The following is a 17,913-nucleotide window of genomic DNA, read 5'->3' as shown; positions in this document are numbered from 1 at the left end:
TCCTGCTCTTTGGGGTCTGATATGTCCTGGCTGTCTCTTGGCATCCCTGGGGCCCCGATGCCTGTCCAGAGGGTCCAGGTTCCTTGTCCTCGTGAGGCCCAGCCAGGACTGGGAACTGGATCCGGTGAGGGGGGGGTGCATGGGGAGGTGTTGGTCATTTGGACCCACAGCAAGGAGGCTGGAAATGTGCTGGGGACTCAGGAGTGGGGGTGGCATGTGGCTAGGTTTTCTTCTCCCCCACCCCCCAGCCTTCCCTCAGCAAAGGCCAGCATCCAAGCTGACAGGCCTCCCATCCTCAGCAGTGCAGGGCAGCTGGCTCGTCTGGCAGGGCCCCCTCTGCAGTAGCACCACATCCCTGCATGAGTCCACACATCTCCCACTGGAGCAAGACCATCAGTGGGAGGGTCTGGGCCCCAAGGCAGCCCCAAGACCAAAGGCCTGTGTCTCTATCCCACACTAGAACCACCTGTGCCCACCTCCTCCCCAGCAGGATCCTAAGCCAAGGATGTCTGTTGGTCAGGGCTCTAGGCCTCGTGTGCTGTCCTTCATGCAAGCCCCGCAAGTGTCATAGGTACATCATTGACGTGCCGCTTGGGCCGTGCTGCCAGTAGGGCAAGGCAAAGCACCAGTGAGTTCATCCCCCTCCTGCTTGCTACAGCACCACCTTTCCCCTTCAGAGACTAAGCCAACCCTAGCAGCTGCATACCCAGTGAGGGAGAGGGCCTTGCCCAAGGTCTCCCTGCAGGCCAGGTAGGGCCCAAAAGGCCAGCTGGAACCTGGGCCTCTTCCACACTTCATACACCTGTTCTGCACCATACTACTTCAACTCATTGAACACCCACTATCCGCCATCTAAAGTCACTTTGCAAACAGTGTTTGATTCAACAACGACTCTTTGTGCACTCATTCTGCCCCGTCCAGAATTTTTTGTCATTGCAGACTCTTTACACTTGTATGTACTATCCAGTTTCCACTTCTTGCACACCTATATTACACCCAATAGTCAGAGTTTCAGGATTCTCCAGAGAAATGGAACCAATAGAGTATGTGTAGAAAGAGAGGTGTTAAGGGCTGTTGATTGTTAAATCTGCAGGATAGGCTGGAGACCCAGGGAAGAGTTGACCTTGCGGTCTTGAGTCTGAAGGCTGGAAACTCAGGCATGGTTTCTGTGTTGCAGTCTAGAGGCAGAAATGCTTCTTTGGGAAACCTAGGTCCTTTGCTCTTAAGATCTTCAACTGATTCGATGAGGCCCACCCACATTATGGAAGGTGATCTGCTTAAAGTCTGTTGAGTTCACAGCAACATCCAGACACTGGCATTTAGCCAAACAACTGTGCACCATGACCTGACCACACTGGCACATAAAATGCACCATTGTAATCACTCCCCGCGTATTCACTGGTCACTCTGCTTCATCCAGTGCCCACTTCTTATGATATTGACCAGTGTCTCCTTGCTCATTCACTGTGCAATTCAAAAGCCAATGACTGTCATTTCCATTTGACTTCACACTTTGCACACCTCTGCCATTCAGTGTTTACACACTCACCATGTGCAGTTCAACAGCCAATCTATGCATGTGCATCCCACTTTCACTCCAGCACACTCTTGCAGCATTTAACAATTGCTCCTCCCATGCTCACCATCAAATTTTCTATTCTCACACACCCACTGTGTGCTATTCAACAAAGTCTTGTTGCACCTACTGCAAGAGTCACTGAATACTCCCTGGGGCCATGTTATCAACTACTCTTCACTATTCTTCCAGCTTCCCCTCCTATACAGCCACTGTGTGCCATTTAAGTCAGTGCTTGCGCACTCACTGCAAAACAACTACTCTTTTGCACGTTTCTGTCAACTTATCAATCTTTCCTTGCACATTCTGCGCCACCCTAATTCCACTAAGCCATCAATAATCAACTTTGCAATTGCTATCTGTAGTTCAACAACCATTTGCTCCATTTTGCTCTATTCTGTGTCCGCTTCTTGCACTCCCACTTGCATTCAACAGTCACTTGCACAAATCACTTAGGGCCTGGCAGAGGTGAGCCCTGCTCTGTGTCTGAGTGACAGAGCCATCACGGAGGAAAAGGTAACTCAGAATTGCCCTGCATTTCATCTGTCTCTTGCCTTTATAGGCTGTATATTTAGGGGATGTTACTGAAAATAGGTGACAGGGTGCAGGCTGAAGGCTGTATAGGGTCTCAGGGGCTCCCTCCCTGTGCCTGGCATTAGCCCTTTAGCTTCCAATCCTGGGAGAAGCCCCAGGAGGGCACTCAGGTGAGTGCAGGGCAGTGTGTGTTTCCCACCCAGATTGGAAGCACTCTAGTGTTTAATTGGTAGAGCTGTGTCTGTGCTGCCCATGGATTGTTGGTCCTGATGGTACACCTCCTCCCCTGCTTATCAGGCTGCATCTTTTAGCCCTTCCGACATGAAAGGTTGACATCCCCTTGACATAACCAAAGTACATTCATCAGGCCCCAGCCAGAGAGGAGTGACCTGATGTACCTGATCAGTGTACCTGATGGTGGACTGGGGGCCATCTAGGGCATTTCTGGGTTAAAACAATTATACAGGGCATTGCAGGGATGCTTATAGAATGACACCCAGCTATAGGCCTAAACTCTGCATCACAAATCTTTCCCCTGGATAAGAAATAAGCAGGAAAAGGAATTCTGAAGTCAGAGGAGTATTCAAATTTAGGTAAAGTGCTGACCTTGGTGGGGAGGGATGATGAAAAATCCTGCCTGCCCTCAGTCTGTTTGCAAATAATCTTCCTCTGGCTTTTTCCTTTCCATGTTGTATTTTTTTTTTTTTTTTTTACCATTTTCCCCACTTAGGGCTTATAGAATTCCAGAGTTTGACCTACAGTTTCCTAATTGGTGGTCAAAAGATACCTCAGCGAGAGAAGCAAAAAGCTCTCGCCAGAGTGTAGAAAAGCAGCCATTGTCCTGGGACAGGAAATGGTCCTGGCAAGAGTTACTTTTAAAGATGCGCAGTTTTCAGTGGTTGTTGCTATGCCTGTGAAAGTACCTTCAACCTCCCTCCAAGCCCCCTGAGTTCTGAGGGGCTTTCTCAGCTCCTTGCCCAGTTTAATGATACTGAAACAAACATCTCTGTGAAAGATGGACTTGGGCATGTCCTTCAGAGAAGGGTAGCTGGCCCTTCCTACTTCTCCCACATACAATAAACTGATGGCCCTAAAGATTTATTGAATGAAGAGTGAGAGTATCTATCTCTTCTGAAACACAAGAAATGAAAGAACAAAACCACAACTCCCAGGCTATAGTAGAAATGGGATTTTAATATAATATTCCAGTACAGCTTTTGCTATTTACAACTATAGTAAACCTTTTTTTTACCTTTTATACAAAAAAATCAATCACCCTCTCACCTCCTCTGAACTATTCCCTTCCCACTGACCCCATCTCCTGTGGTCTCATAAAGTCCTTGGTGTCTGGCACTTGCAGTGGCACCAGACAACATCAGTGGGACTCAGCTGCCCCTCACCTGGTGAAGAGCAAGGTATGTGAAGTGGGGTCTCTCCTCTACTGGGGGAGGGGGGTAGGTAAGTCCATCACTCTCAGTTGGCCTTGATGGAATCTAGCCTGAGAACGCGGTGGGAGGCAGGGCCAGGACCCCTGGGAGGGTAACAGGCAGGTGCTGTAAGTCATGAAGATAGAACTGAAGTTGTCAGACCCATTGGGTGGGTGAGTGCTCTGGGATGCCTGTGGGCACAGATGACAACGACTGGTACCTGTGAAGCAATGAGAGAAGTGTACAGAGGGCAATATCTGGCAGCAGGCAGGGCACTGTGCCCATTGGTAGTGCTCCTCAGCTAAACTTAACTAGCCTTCTGGTTCCCAGAGAGCAGAAGGCAACTAAGGCAGTAAGAAGGTCCACAGGAGTCCAGGTCAGCCTGTCAACTGTTAGGTGTCATACCCAGCCAGAAGAGGTTCAGTGGTGAAACAAGCATGGAGGTGGCCTGGGCTGTCACGTTGGGAGCACGGTGCCTGTCTGGCCTGGGCCACTCCAGTCTGTAAGTTTTTAGCTCACCCTGGAGAGGGTGATCCTGAGGCTAGCTAGTGCCAGGAGTCAGTTAGAAGATGCCCTTTGTGAACCAGAAAAAGAGCAAAGTAAACGTAAAAAATAAATATTAGAGCCGAGATGAATAGAATAGGGAACAACACAGCAATAGAGAAAATCAACAAACTAAAAGTTTTTTCTCGGAAAAAATGAAAAAATTGATGAACCTTTAGCTAGATTGATTAAGAAAAAAGTAGAGAAGACTCAAGTAACTAAAGTCAGAAACAAAGTTGGGACAACACTACCAACCCCACAGGAATAAAAGGGTTTATAAGAAACTGTGAACAATTATACACCTACAAATTGCATACTCTAGATGAAATGGGAAAATTCTAACAAGCACACAAATTACAAAACCGGTGAATCCTACCAAACATTTAAAAACTAACACCAATTCTTAAACTCTTCCAATAAGTAAAAGAGGAGGGAACACTTAGGATTTCTGTGAGAGCAACATTACACTAATACAAAAGCTAGACAAAGATCTCACAAGAAAAATCTAGAGACCAATATCCCCCTTGAGTATAGATACAAAAATCCTTGATAAATACTAGCAAACAGAATCCAGCAGCATATTAAAGGATTATGCATCATGGTCAAGTGGGATTTATCCCAGGGGTTAAAGTACTGCTCGATATATGAAATGCAATCTATACCACATTAGTAAAATGAAGGGGGGAAAAATCCACACGATCATCTCAACTGATGAAGAAAAGGCATTTGACAAAAGCCAACACGCTTTCAGAATAAGAGAACTCAATAAGTAGAAATAAAAGGGAACATCCTCAACATGATAGAGGACATGTATAAAACCCCACAACTAGCATCATGTTCAGTTTTGGAAGACTGAAAGCTTTCTTCCTAAAATCAGAAACAAGACAAAGACATCCACCTTTACCACTTCTATTCAACATTCATTTCATTGGAGGCTCTGGCCAGAGCAATTAGGCAAGCAAAGCAAAAAGCATCCAAATTGGAAAGTAGGAGGTAAAATTATTTACAGATGACAAAAGTTTATATGTAGAAAATCCTAAAAAATGCACACACATACACACAACTGTTAGAGCTAGCAAATGAATTCAGTCAAGCTGCAGGATCAATGGAATAGAAATTGAGACTTAAAAATTAAACCCATGCCAGTGGATTTTTCAACAAAGGCATTAAGACCATCCAATGAAGGAAAAACAGTCTTTCTACAAATAGCATTGGGAAAACTGGATATCCCAGTTTTCAACATGCAAACAAGTGGAGTTGGAACCTTATCTCACACCATATGCAAAAATTAACTCAAAATGGATCCAAGAGCTAAAATTCCAAAACCCTTAGGGGAAAGAAAACAAACAAACAAACATAGAGGCCAATCTTTATGCCCTTTGATTTAGCAATGGTTTCTTAAACATGACACCAAAGGTACAAGCAACAAAATATAAAACAAATGGACTTCATCAGAATTGGAAGGCAATTGGACTGATATACAGCTAGTCAACCCAGCAGACCAGTGCCCAAGGCCAAGTCCAGGATGTCCAAGACAAACAGCTGATTGACCTGGCAGCCCAGTGCCTGAGGCCAAGTCTTGGATGCTCAGGAGCCCACGTCAGACTGCTGGTCACTTGGAACCTGGCACCCAGGGCCGAGCTCAGGATGGATAACTCGCCAACCCAGCAGCCTAGTGCCCAAGACCAAGTCTGGGAAAACTGGTACAAACAACTGATTGACCCAGCAGCCCAGCACCCTAGGTGGGATCCTCTGGGTGGACAGCTGGCTGACCCAGGACTCTGAAGTCTAAGGCCAAGTCTTGGACACCCAGGAGGCTCAGAATGAATAGCCCAGTCTATTCAGCAGCCTGGAAACTCTGGCCAAGTCCAGGATACCCAGAACAAACAGCTGGTAGACCTGGCAGCCTGGCACTTGACATAAAGTTCAGAAGGCCCAGGATGGACAGCTGGTTGACTTGGTTACCCAGAGCCCCAGGCCAAGTATGGAATGTCTAAAGCAAACTACTAGTTGACATGGCAACCTGAATCCAGAGGCTAAGTTTGGGATGCCCAAGATTGATGGTTAGACAGGCCGGTATCCTGGTGCCCAAGGCCAAGTCCAGGATGCCCAAATGGACAGGTGTTCAACCCGGCAGTCCAGCACCTGAGGTCAATTTTAGGATGCCCAGGATGAGCAGCTGGTTAAACCAGCAACCTGTCTTGTGAGGCCAATTCCAGGATGACTGTTGGCCCCCCAGTCTGGTGCCAGTGCCAAGACAGGGACACTCAGAACAGGCAACTGGCCAACCCAGTGCCCGAGGCCAAGTCCAAGATCAGAATGAATGGCTGGTCCATCTGGTATCTCAGTGCCTGAGGCCAGTTCGTGATTCCTGGGACCAGAAAGGTGGTCTACCCAGCAGACAGTCACCCAAGGAAAGTTTTGAATGACCAGGATACATATCTGTTTGACTGGGCAGCCCCATGCCTGAGGCTAAGTCCAAGACATCCAGAATGCCTGGGACAGACAGCTGTTTGATTCAGCAGCCTGTTACCTAAGGCAAGTTCAGGGTGCCAGGCAGCTGGTTGACCTGGATGCTCATCACCTGATGCCAGATATGGGATGCCTGGGACAAACTACTGGTCAAAACAGCAGCCTGATTCCAGAGGGCAAGTCTGGGACAAAAAGTTGGTTGAGCAGGCAGCCCAGGGCCAAGGCCAAGGCTGGGACACCTTGGAAAGATGGGTGATTGACCTGGCAGCCAGGTGCTAAAGGCCAAATCTAGGATGATTGGGTCAGACAAGTCAACACGACAGCTTAAAGCCTGAGGCCAACTCCAGGATTCCCAGAAAGGACAGTGGTCTCCTCACACATTGGCACTAGAGGTCAAGTCCAGGATGCCTGGGACAGACAGCTGGTTGACATGGCAGCCTGGCACAAAAGGCCAAGTCTGGGACACCCTGGAAAGACAGCTGGCCGACCCAGCAATGTGGTGACCAAGGCCAAGTCTGGGATGCCCAGGACAAACAGCTCTTCAACCCAGAAGACCAACGCCCAAGTCCAAGTCTGGGAGGCCTAGGGAAAACAGCTGGTAGACACAGCAGCTCAGTGCCCAAGGCCAAGTCTAGGACATATGGGACAAAGAGCTGGATGATTCAGTATCCCAGCACCCAAGATTAAGTCTGGGAGGCCCAGGACATACAGGTGGTCAACTAAAGTCAGGCACTAGAGGCCAAGTCCAGGACACTTGGGATGGACAGCTGGTTGACCCAGTAGTACAGTATCCAAGGCCAAGTTCAGGAAGCCTGAGATGCCAGTGATAACTCGATCTGGCAGCTCAGTGCCCAAGGCCAAGTCTGGGACCCTCCAAGACACACAGGACACCCAAGTCAACCCAGCAGCCCAGTGCCTGATGCCAAGTCTAGGACTCCTAGGATTGTCAGCTGGTTTACCTGACAGTCTAGCACCCAACGCCAAGTCAGGGATACAAGGGATGCCCAGGATTGACATGTGGTTGATCCAGAAACTTGACACTTAAAGCCAAATCCAGTATGCCCAAACAGGACAGCTAGTCACCTGGCAGACCAGCACCTGAGGCCAAGTTTGGGATGCCCAGGTCAAAGAGCTGGTGAAACTGCCAACCAAATCCAGGACACTAGGGTGCTCAGGAAGGACAGCTTGTCGACCTGGCAGCCTAACACTGGAGGCCAAGTCTGGGATACTTCAAATTGACAGCTGGTCAACTCTTCACAACATCTGAGGCCACGTCTGAGACACCCCAGATAGATACCGGGTTGACCCAGCAGCCCAACACTGTACCACGTGTGTGATGCTTGGGACAAACAACGGGTTTCACCTGGTAGCTGGGTGTCTGAGACCAAGTTCCCTATGCCACAGAATTCACAGTTCATCAACCCCACAGAACAGCACCAGAGGCCCAGTCCGGGGCACCTCAGACTACTGGTCAATGCAGCTCGATACAGGAGTCCAAGACTGTGATGCTTCTGAGGGACAGCTGGTCAACTTGGCAGCCCAGGGTCTGAGGCCAAGTCTGGAATGCCATGGGATGCACAGATGATCAACCTGGCAGCTCAGCATTCAAGGCCAAGTCTGGGACTCTCAAACAGTCCAGGACATCCTGAAAGGACAGCTGGTCAATCCAGTAGCCTGACCTGATGCCAAGTCTCAGACGTACAGGATACCCAGTATTGTGTGCTTGCTGACCCAGTAGCTCAGTGCCAGAGGCCACGTCTCGGAGGCCCAGGAAAGATATCTGGTCATGCTGGCACCTGGCACCTAAGGCCCACTCAGAGTTGTCCAGGATGCCCAGGATAGACAGCTGTCCAACCCAGCAGCCTGAAGGCAGAGGCCAAGTGTAGGACCACCAGAATGGACAGCTCATTGGCCTGGCAGCCTGGTGCCTGAGGCAAAGTTTGGGATTTCCAAAATGCATGAGACAAACTGCTGGTCAACCCAAGCTTGTCACCAAAGGCCAAGCCGGGGATGTTTGAGACACAGAGCTGGAGAGCTTAGCTGCCTGGCACTATAGACCAAGTCCAAGACTTCCAGGAAGGCTGGGACAGACAGTTGGTTTACCTGGTAACCTGGTGGTGAGGTCAACTATGGAATGCCCAAGCTGGGCAACCTCAGACCTGCCGCCTGAGGCCAAGTTCAGGATGCCTGAAAAAAAGCTGAACTACCCAGCAGCTTGGTGCCCAAAGTTGTCCCAGTATCCTGGCACCCAAGGCCAAGTCTGGGATGCCCAGGACACCTGAGATTGACACCAGGTCAACCCAGCATCCCAACACTGAGACCAGATGTGAGATGAACAAAAAGCTGGTTGACTTGGAAGCATGATGTCTGAGGCCAGGATTTTGACAGCTGGGACAAACAGCTTGTTAACCCAGAAGCATGGTTCCTGAGGCCAAGACCAGGAAACAGGATGGATAGCTGGTCAACCCAGCAGCTTGGCACTTAAGGAAGGCCAATTCTGGGGCAGAGAGGAAGGACAGCTCATTAACCCAGAAAGCCAGTGCACAAGGCCAAATTAGAATGCATCAGACAAAGAGTTGGTTGACCTGGAAGCTTGGCTTACATGGCCAAAACCAGGACACTTGGGATAGACAGTTGGTTGACTTACCAGCCCAACACCTGAAACCAAGTTTGGGACATCCAAGATGGACAATCCAGCAGCCTAGCACATTAGGCCAAGTCTAGGATGTACCAGAATGACAGCTGGTCAACCTGGAAACAGGCACCTAAGACCAAGTCCAGGATTCCAGGATGGACAGCTGGTTGATCCAAAAGTCCAGAGCTCAAGACCAAGTGTTGGATGCCTGGGAAGCCTGGGAAAGACAGCTATTTGACATTGCAGCCTGACACTGGAGGCCAATTCCAGGACACCTAAGATGGACAGCTGGTTGGCCTGACTTCCTGGCTTCTGAGGCCAAGTTCAGGATGCCTCAGATAGACAGTTGGTCAACTCATTAGCCTGAATCTGGAGGCCAAGTCTAGGACACCCTGTTGACCTGGCAGCCCAACACTGGAGGTCAAGTCCAAGATGGACAAGTGGTCTACTCGGCAGCGTGGTGCCACAGCTCAAGTCCAGGATGCTAGGGATGGACACTTGGTCAATCCAGCAGCACTCTCTGAGGCCAAATCCAGGACACCCCAAATGGTAGGCTCGTCAACACAGCAGCCTGGCAACTGAGGCCAACTCAGGGATGCCCAAGATTGACATCTGGTTGAATTGGTGATCCTACATTGAAGGCCAAGACTGGGATGGACAATTGGTCGACTCAAAAGCATAGCATCTGAGGCCAAGTACATGACACCAGGGACAGACAGCTGGTCAACTCTAAGTCTGGGATGCTTGGGAAGAACTGCTGGTCATCTGGCACCCTGGAGTCCATGGTCAACTTTGGGATGGCTTGGAAGAAAAGCTGGTCACCCAGGCAGCCTGGCACTCAAGGCAAATAATTTGGTGATCTGGAAGCTTCAGATGGACAACTGGTTTACCAGTCCAGTGCTGAGGGAAAGTCCAAATGCCTAGGGCAAAGAGCTGGTTAACCAAACAGCCCATGCCTGTAAAATTAAAAACTTTACTACATGTATTACAGAATGGTTATCAGTCTTATTCACTGAAAGAACAATGTGCAATATGCAGCTTGTAAGTGGTGTTTTAGAAAATAATTTCTTACAAGTCTCTTATACATATTACAACATGCATTACACATGGGGTATCACTTTCATTCACTGAAGAACACTACTGAAAATACCTTGCTGTTAGAAAAATGCCTTTATACAAGACTTTAAACATTTCATTACATGCATTACAGAATGGGTATCACATCAATTCACTGAATAATGTGCTAAATATAGCTTGCATGAAGCTTGTTAGAAACCACAAATTTCTTAAACACTTTGCTACATGCATTACAGAATAGTATCACTTGCTGAATGCAGTTTTCAAGTGGCTTATTAGAAACACTGTTATTAGTCTCTTAAACACTTTACAATATGCAGTAAAGAATGGGATTCCCTTCCATTCACTGAAAGAAAACTAAACTGAACACATCTTGCAAGTAGTTTGCTAGAAACACGTTTATTACGGTTTATTAAACACTTTAGTACATGCATTACAGAAAGGACATCATTTCCATTCATTGAGAGAACATTATGCAGAACACATACTGCAAGTGGCTTTTAAGAAACACTGTTGTTACAAGTCCTTGTTAGAAACAATTTTATTACAAGTCACATAAATACTTCACTACATGCACTACAGGATCTATTTCCATTCCTGAAAGAATACCATGCTGAAAGCAGCTTGCAAATAGTTTGTTAGAAAAACTTTCATTACTAGTCGCTTAAACACCTCACTAAATGCATCACAGAATAAATATCACTCCTATCCAATGAATAAACTCTGTGATAAACATGGTTTGCAAGTGTCTTGTTAGAAACACCTTTCTTACAAGAACTTAAAACACACACAGCATGCCTTAGTGAATGGGTATCACTTCCATTCACTGAAAGAAACTGCTGAACAAAGCTTGCTAGTAGGCTGAAAGGAACATCTTTATTACTTTTAAAAATAAACACATTACTACATGCGTTACAGAATAAGTATCACGTCCATTCAGTGAAAGAAACTGCACTGAACACAGCTTGCAAGTGTTTTCAGAAACAGTTTTATTATACGTCCTCTAAACAGTTCTCAAATGCAATACACAACAGGTATCAGTTTCATTCACTGAAAAAACACCGTAGCAAATGCATTTTGCAAGCAGCTTGTTAGAAACTCCTTGACTACAAGTTTCTTAAACACTTCACTCCATGCATTATGGAAGAATATCAATTTATTCAATGAATGAATACTGTGCTGAATATCGCATGCAAATACCTTTTTAGGAACACTTTTATTATGTCTCTTAAATAATCATGATATGCATTACAGAATGAGTATCACTTCCATGAACTGAAAAACAAATTGTGCTTGTGGTGCAACTTGCAAGTGGCTTGTTATAACCATCTTTACTTCAAGTATTGTAAACAATTCAGTATATGCGTTACAGAATGACTATCACTTCCAATCACGGAAAGAACACTGTATCAAACACATCTTGCAATTAACTTGTTAGAAACTATGACAAGTCTTGGTAACACTATACTACATGAATTAAAGAATGGATTTCACTTGCATATACTGAAAGAGTACCATGGTTAACACACCTGTGAACACCTCTATAGAAAAATCTTTAGTTCAATTTTTGACACAATTCTTTACAGTCATTATATAGTGGGTTTCACTTTCTTTCACTGAAAGAACTCTGTACTTAATGCATAATGCAAAGTAGCTTGTTAGAAATACCTTTATTACAAGATTCTAACCATATCACTACATGCCTTAGTGAACAGGAATCATTTCCATTCACTGAAAGAATACTCTACTGAATGCATCTGGCAAGCAGGTTGTTAGAAACACCTTTTATTACAAGTATCTTACCATTTCACTTAATATTTTAAAATTGAAGTGTAGTTCACGAAAATATTATATTAGTTTCAGGTGTACAACACAGTGATTCAATATTTTTATAGATTATGAACCATACAAAATTATTATAAAATATTGACTATAGTCCCTGTGCTGTACATTACATTCCACTGACTTACTTACTTTATAACTTGTAGTTTGTACTTCTTAATTCCCTTCACCTACTTTACCTCTTCCCCCACTCCTCCTCTCTGGCAACCAGTAGTTTATTATCTGTATCTGAGTAATTTTCTCTCTTGTTATATTTGTTCATTTGCTTTGGTTTTTTAAAATTCCACATATAAGTGAAAATATACAGTATTTGTCTTTGATTTATTTCGCTAAGACTTATACCCTCCAGGTTCATCCATGTTGTCACAAACGGCAAGATTTCATTCTTTTTTAAGGCTGAGTAATATTCCATTGTGTATACATACCACATTTTCTTTATCCATTTATCTGTTGATGAACACTTAGGATGCTTCCACATCTTGAGTATTGTACTGCTGTAAACATTCAGGTGCATATATCTTTTTGAAATAGTGTTTTCATTTTCTTCAAATAAATACCCAGGAGTGTAATTGCTGGATTGTATGGTAGTTCTATTTTTAATTTTTTGAGGAACTGCCATGAAGTTTTCCATATTGGCTGTACCAATTTACATTCCCATCGCAGTGTACTAGGGTGCCTTTTCTCCACATCCACTTCAACACTTGTTATTTGTAGTTTTTGTTTTGTTTTGTTTTTGTTGTTGTTGTTGTTGTTTTGCAGTACGTGGGCCTCTCACTGTTGTGGCCTCTCCCGTTGTGGAGCACAGGCTCCGGATGCACAGGCTCAGCGGCCATGACTCACGGGTCCAGCCACTCTGCAGCATGTGGGATCCTCCCGGACCGGGGCACGAACCCATGTCCCCTGCATCGGCAGGCGGACTCTCAACCACTGCGCCACCAGGGAAGCCCTTGTAGTTTTTTTGACAATAACATTCTACCAGGTATGAGGTGCTATCCCGTGGTTTTGATTTGCATTTCCCTAATGAGTAGTGATATTTGTTACTGAACCTGGACTTGGGTCCACTCACCTGACACTCAGCAAAGTCAGTCTTATGACACTGGGTTGTGGTTAAGGAAAGTAAAGCATTTATTGCAGGGAACCAAGCAAGGAGAATCAGCAGCTCATGCTCAAAAAAGACCTGAACTCCTTGCTTGGCACCTTACAATAAAAGCTGTACCTTCCTTTAATACAACTCAGTGTCAGCAGACTGGCTTTGCTGTGCATTTGGTGAGCAGACCCAATCTAAGTTCAGTAAAATGTTGATCATCTTTTCATGTGCCTGTTGGCCATCTGTAGGTCTTCTTTGAAAATATGCCTATTCAAGTCATCTTCCCAATTTTTTAATCAGATTTTTTTATATTGAGTTGTATGAGTTCTTTATATATTTTGGGATATTAATTCCTCATCTGACATATCATTTGCAAATATCTTCTCCCATTCAATAGGTTGACTTTTCAAATTGTTGATGGTTTTCTTCACTGTGCAAAACATTTTTAGTTAGATTTGGTCCCACCTGTTTTTTTGCTTTTGTCGTCCTAGCCTGAGGAGACATATCCAAAAAATGTTGCTAAGACCAGTGTCAAAGAGATTATTGCCCATGTTTTTTTCTTGGAGCTTCAGGTCATACATTTAAGTCTTCCATTCATTTTGAGTTTATTTTTGTGTATGATGTGAGAAAGTAGTCCAGTTTGATTCTTTTACATGTAGCTGTCTGGTTTTCCCAACAACATTTATTGAAGAGGCTGTCTCTTCCTCACTATATATTTTTGCCTCCTTTGTCATAGATTAACTGACAATATATGCATGGGTTTATTTCTAGGTTGTTTATTTTGTTTCACTGATCTGTGTGTGTGGTGTGTGTGTGTGTGTGTGTGTGTGTGTGTGTGTGTGTGTGTGTGCGTGCGTGCCAGTACCATACTATTTTGATTACTTAGCTTTGTAGTATAGTTTGAAGCCAGGGAGCATTCTTTTTTCAAGATTGCTTTGGTTATCTGGGGTCTTTTGTATTTAGGTACAAATTTTTGGATTGTTCGTTCTAGTTCTGAGAAAAATGTCATGGGTATTTTGATAGGAAATGCATTAAATTTGTAGATTGCTTTGGATAGTATGGACATTTTAACTATGTTAATTCCTACAATCCATGAACACAGATATCTTTCCATTTATTTGTATCATCTTCAATTTGCTTCAGTGTCTTATATTTTTCAGAGAACAGTACTTTCACCTCCTTGGTTAAATTTATTCCTATGCATTTTATTCTTTTCCTATGCATCTGCAAACAGTAACATTTTTACTTCTTCCCTTCCTACTTGGATGCCTTTTATTTCTTTTTCTTGTCTAATTGCTGTGGCTAGGTCTTCCAATACTATGTTAAATAGGAGTGGACATCCTTGTCTTGTTCCTGACATTACAGGATATTTTTCAGATTTTCACTATTGAGTATAATGTTGGCTCTGGGTTTGCCACAAATGGCCCTTATTATGTTCCCTCTATACCCATTTTGTTGATAGGTTTTACCATAAATGGATATTGAACTTTATCAAATAGTTTTCTGCTTCTATTTAGATGATGATATGATTTTCATGCTTCAGGGTGCTAATGTGGTGTATCACATTGATTGATTTGAGGATACTGCACCTTCCTTGCATCCTGAAATAAATCCCACTTAATCATGATGTAAGATCCATTTAATATATTGTTGAATTCAGATCGTTAATATTTTGTCGAGGATTTTTATATTTATGTTTGACCTGTAATTTTCTTTTTTTGAAGTGTTTTGGGTTTTGATATCAGCGTAATGTTGGCCTCATAGAATGAGTTTGGAAATGTTCTTTCCAATTTTTTAAGAATAGTTTGAGAAGGACAGGTATTGACTCTTTATTAATCCTTTTATTTTTTTTAGTTTTTATTATTAGCTTAATAGTTATTGAAATATAGTTGATTTACAATATTGTGTTAGTTTCAGGTGTACAGCAAAGTGATTCAGTTACACACACACATATTTTTTTACATTCTCTTCCACTGTAGGTTATCACACCTATTGACGTATACACATAAAGCTGAGCAAAACTTTAAAGTACATCTCAAAAGAGCAGTATTATAGATCTCTTAAACAATATAATTCATACGTCACACTTCAAAAACATCTTCCACTCAATAAAAGAATGCAATGCACAGAAGTTCCTTCCTATGGTAAGAAACATTGGCTACATTCCTTCTGTGAGAATCACGTTTAATTCTGCCCTCTGAAAGCCTTTACCTTCCAATCATATTGAGCACACTTAGTTGAGGTCAACAGGACTTAGCAAATAAAGTTGCTAGATTTACAAGTTTAGGGAACACATCTCTGCCTCTATCACATACAAGGTATAATGTTCCTTCATGAAAAGAACACTGTCAGAGAAATTTTATACTGGTAGCCAGGTACAAAGTTCTTCTGGTTGTGATGGGAGGCTCTTCCTTGTATGCATGTTGACAAGGCCATTGATTATATTCTCAGTTAGTAACCTGTATTGAGAAAAGGCTCAAATTACCTGTAAAACAATAGTGTTAGACAGCTATGAAATAAAACACTACCTACTTCAGTCACTTGGGGTCGGTTCCCAACACTGAAAGAACACTGTGCCTAAGAGTTCTTTCCTCTATCTTGTGAAAAACACATACTTTTACTATGGGGGAAAGAGGCCTTGGTATACAGTCTCACTCTCATTTGGCCTCTGAACATGGAGCATCTCGCAGCTTTTGATGCCAATTTTCAAAGGGTTGGTTTACAGGTCTCTCAAACATTTAACTAGCTACTCCAAATCCTGAGAACAATTTCCAAACACTGAAAGAACAATCTGTATAAAACCTTGTCCTTCTACTCTGTATGATACATATATTTTCTATATAGAAACCAGGCCTGTTCCACAGTGTGAAAGACCTTCACACCAATTGCCACAGCTTTAAAGTACCTCTCCAAAGACCAGTATTACAGATCTCTTAAACAATATACTTCATGCATGACAATTCATATATATCTTCCACACAATGAAAGAACGGAGTGCATAGGATTTCTTTCTTATGGTAAAAAACCGGTTGGCTACATTCCTTCCATGAGAATCATGTTTAACTATGGCTTCTGAAGAAAGGCTTTACCTTCCAATCGCATTGAGCACACTTAGTTGAGCTCAACCTCACTTAGCAACTACATTTGCTAGATTTACATGTTTAGGGAACACATCTCTGCCTCTATCACATACAAGGTATAACTTTACTTTAGAGAAAGAACACTGTTGGAGAAACTCTGTATTGGTAGCCTGGCACAAAATGCTTCTGGTCGCAACTGGAGACTCTTCATTGTATTAGGGTTGACGAGGCCCTTGATCACATTCTCATTTAGTAGCCTGTTGTGAGGAAAGACTCAAGGTAGCCTGTAAAACCATAGTGTTAAAGACAGCTGTGAAATAAAACACTACCTGATTCGGGCACTTGGGGTAAGGTGCAAACACTGAAAGGTCACTGTGCCTAAAAGTTCTTTCACCTATCTTGTGAAAAACACATATTTTACAATGAGAGAAACAAGGCTTGGCATGCAGTCTGCAAGGATTTCACTCTCATTTTGCCTCTGAACCCTGAGCTTCTTGCAGTTTTTGATGCCACTTTTCATAGGGGTGGTTTGAGGTCTCTCAAACATTTCACTCCAAATCCTGGGTACATGTTCCATACACTGAAAGATCAATGTGTATAAAACTTCATCCTTCTACACTGTAGGACACGTATATTTTCTCTATGGGAAACAGTCCTTTTCCTTACGTGGGAAAGGCCTTCACAGCTACTGGCATGAAAACAAAGCTGAATGCAGCTTTAAATGACCCCTCGAAAGACCTGTATTACATCTCTTAAACAATATAATTCATGCATCACACTTCAAATACATCTTCTACTCTATTAAAAAAAAAAACCACAGTGCATAGAAGTTTAACAGAAACAATTGGCTACATTCCTTCTGTGAGAATCATGTTTATGCCATCTGAAAGGCCTGACCTTCCAATTGCATTAAGCACACTTAGTTGAGCTCAACCTCACTTAGCAATTACAGTTGCCAATTTACAAGTTCAGGGAACACACCTCTGCTCGTATCACATACAAGGTATAATTTTCCTTCATGGAAACAACACTGTTGGAGAAACTTTGTACTGGTATGGTAGCCTGGTGCAAAGCGGTTCTGGTTGTGATGGGAGACTCTTCATTGCATGTGGGTTGACAAGGCCAGTGATTATATTCTCAGTTAGTAACCTGTTTTGAGGAAAGACTCAAAGTGCCCTGGAAAACACTTGTTATATATGTCTGAGAATTAAATTACCACTGTCTTCAGTCACTTGCAGTAAGTTCCATACAGTGTAAGAACAGTGTGCCAAAAATTCCTTAGTCCATCTTGTGAAAATCACACAAGGGGGTAGAAGGGGGAAGAAGCCTTGACATGTAATCTGCAAGAATTTCACTCTCATTTCGCCTCTGAACACAGAGCTTCTCTCAGCTTTCCATGCAACTATACAAAGGATTGGTTTGTCAGTCTCTGAAACATTTCACTAGCTACTCCAAATCATGGGTAAAAATTCCATACACTGGAAGAAAAATATGTATAAAACTTAGTCCTCATACGTGTATGACAAGTACATTTTCTTATGGAAATCTGGACAATTCCACAGTGTGAAAGGACTTCACACCTATTGGGGTTTACACAGAGAGCTGAGAGCAGCTTTAAAGTACCTCTCCAAAGAGAAGTA

Source organism: Stenella coeruleoalba (assembly GCF_951394435.1).
Source record: "Stenella coeruleoalba genome assembly, chromosome: 3".
NCBI classification, from domain to species: domain Eukaryota; kingdom Metazoa; phylum Chordata; class Mammalia; order Artiodactyla; family Delphinidae; genus Stenella; species Stenella coeruleoalba.
Note: the sequence above shows the minus strand (reverse complement) of the source record.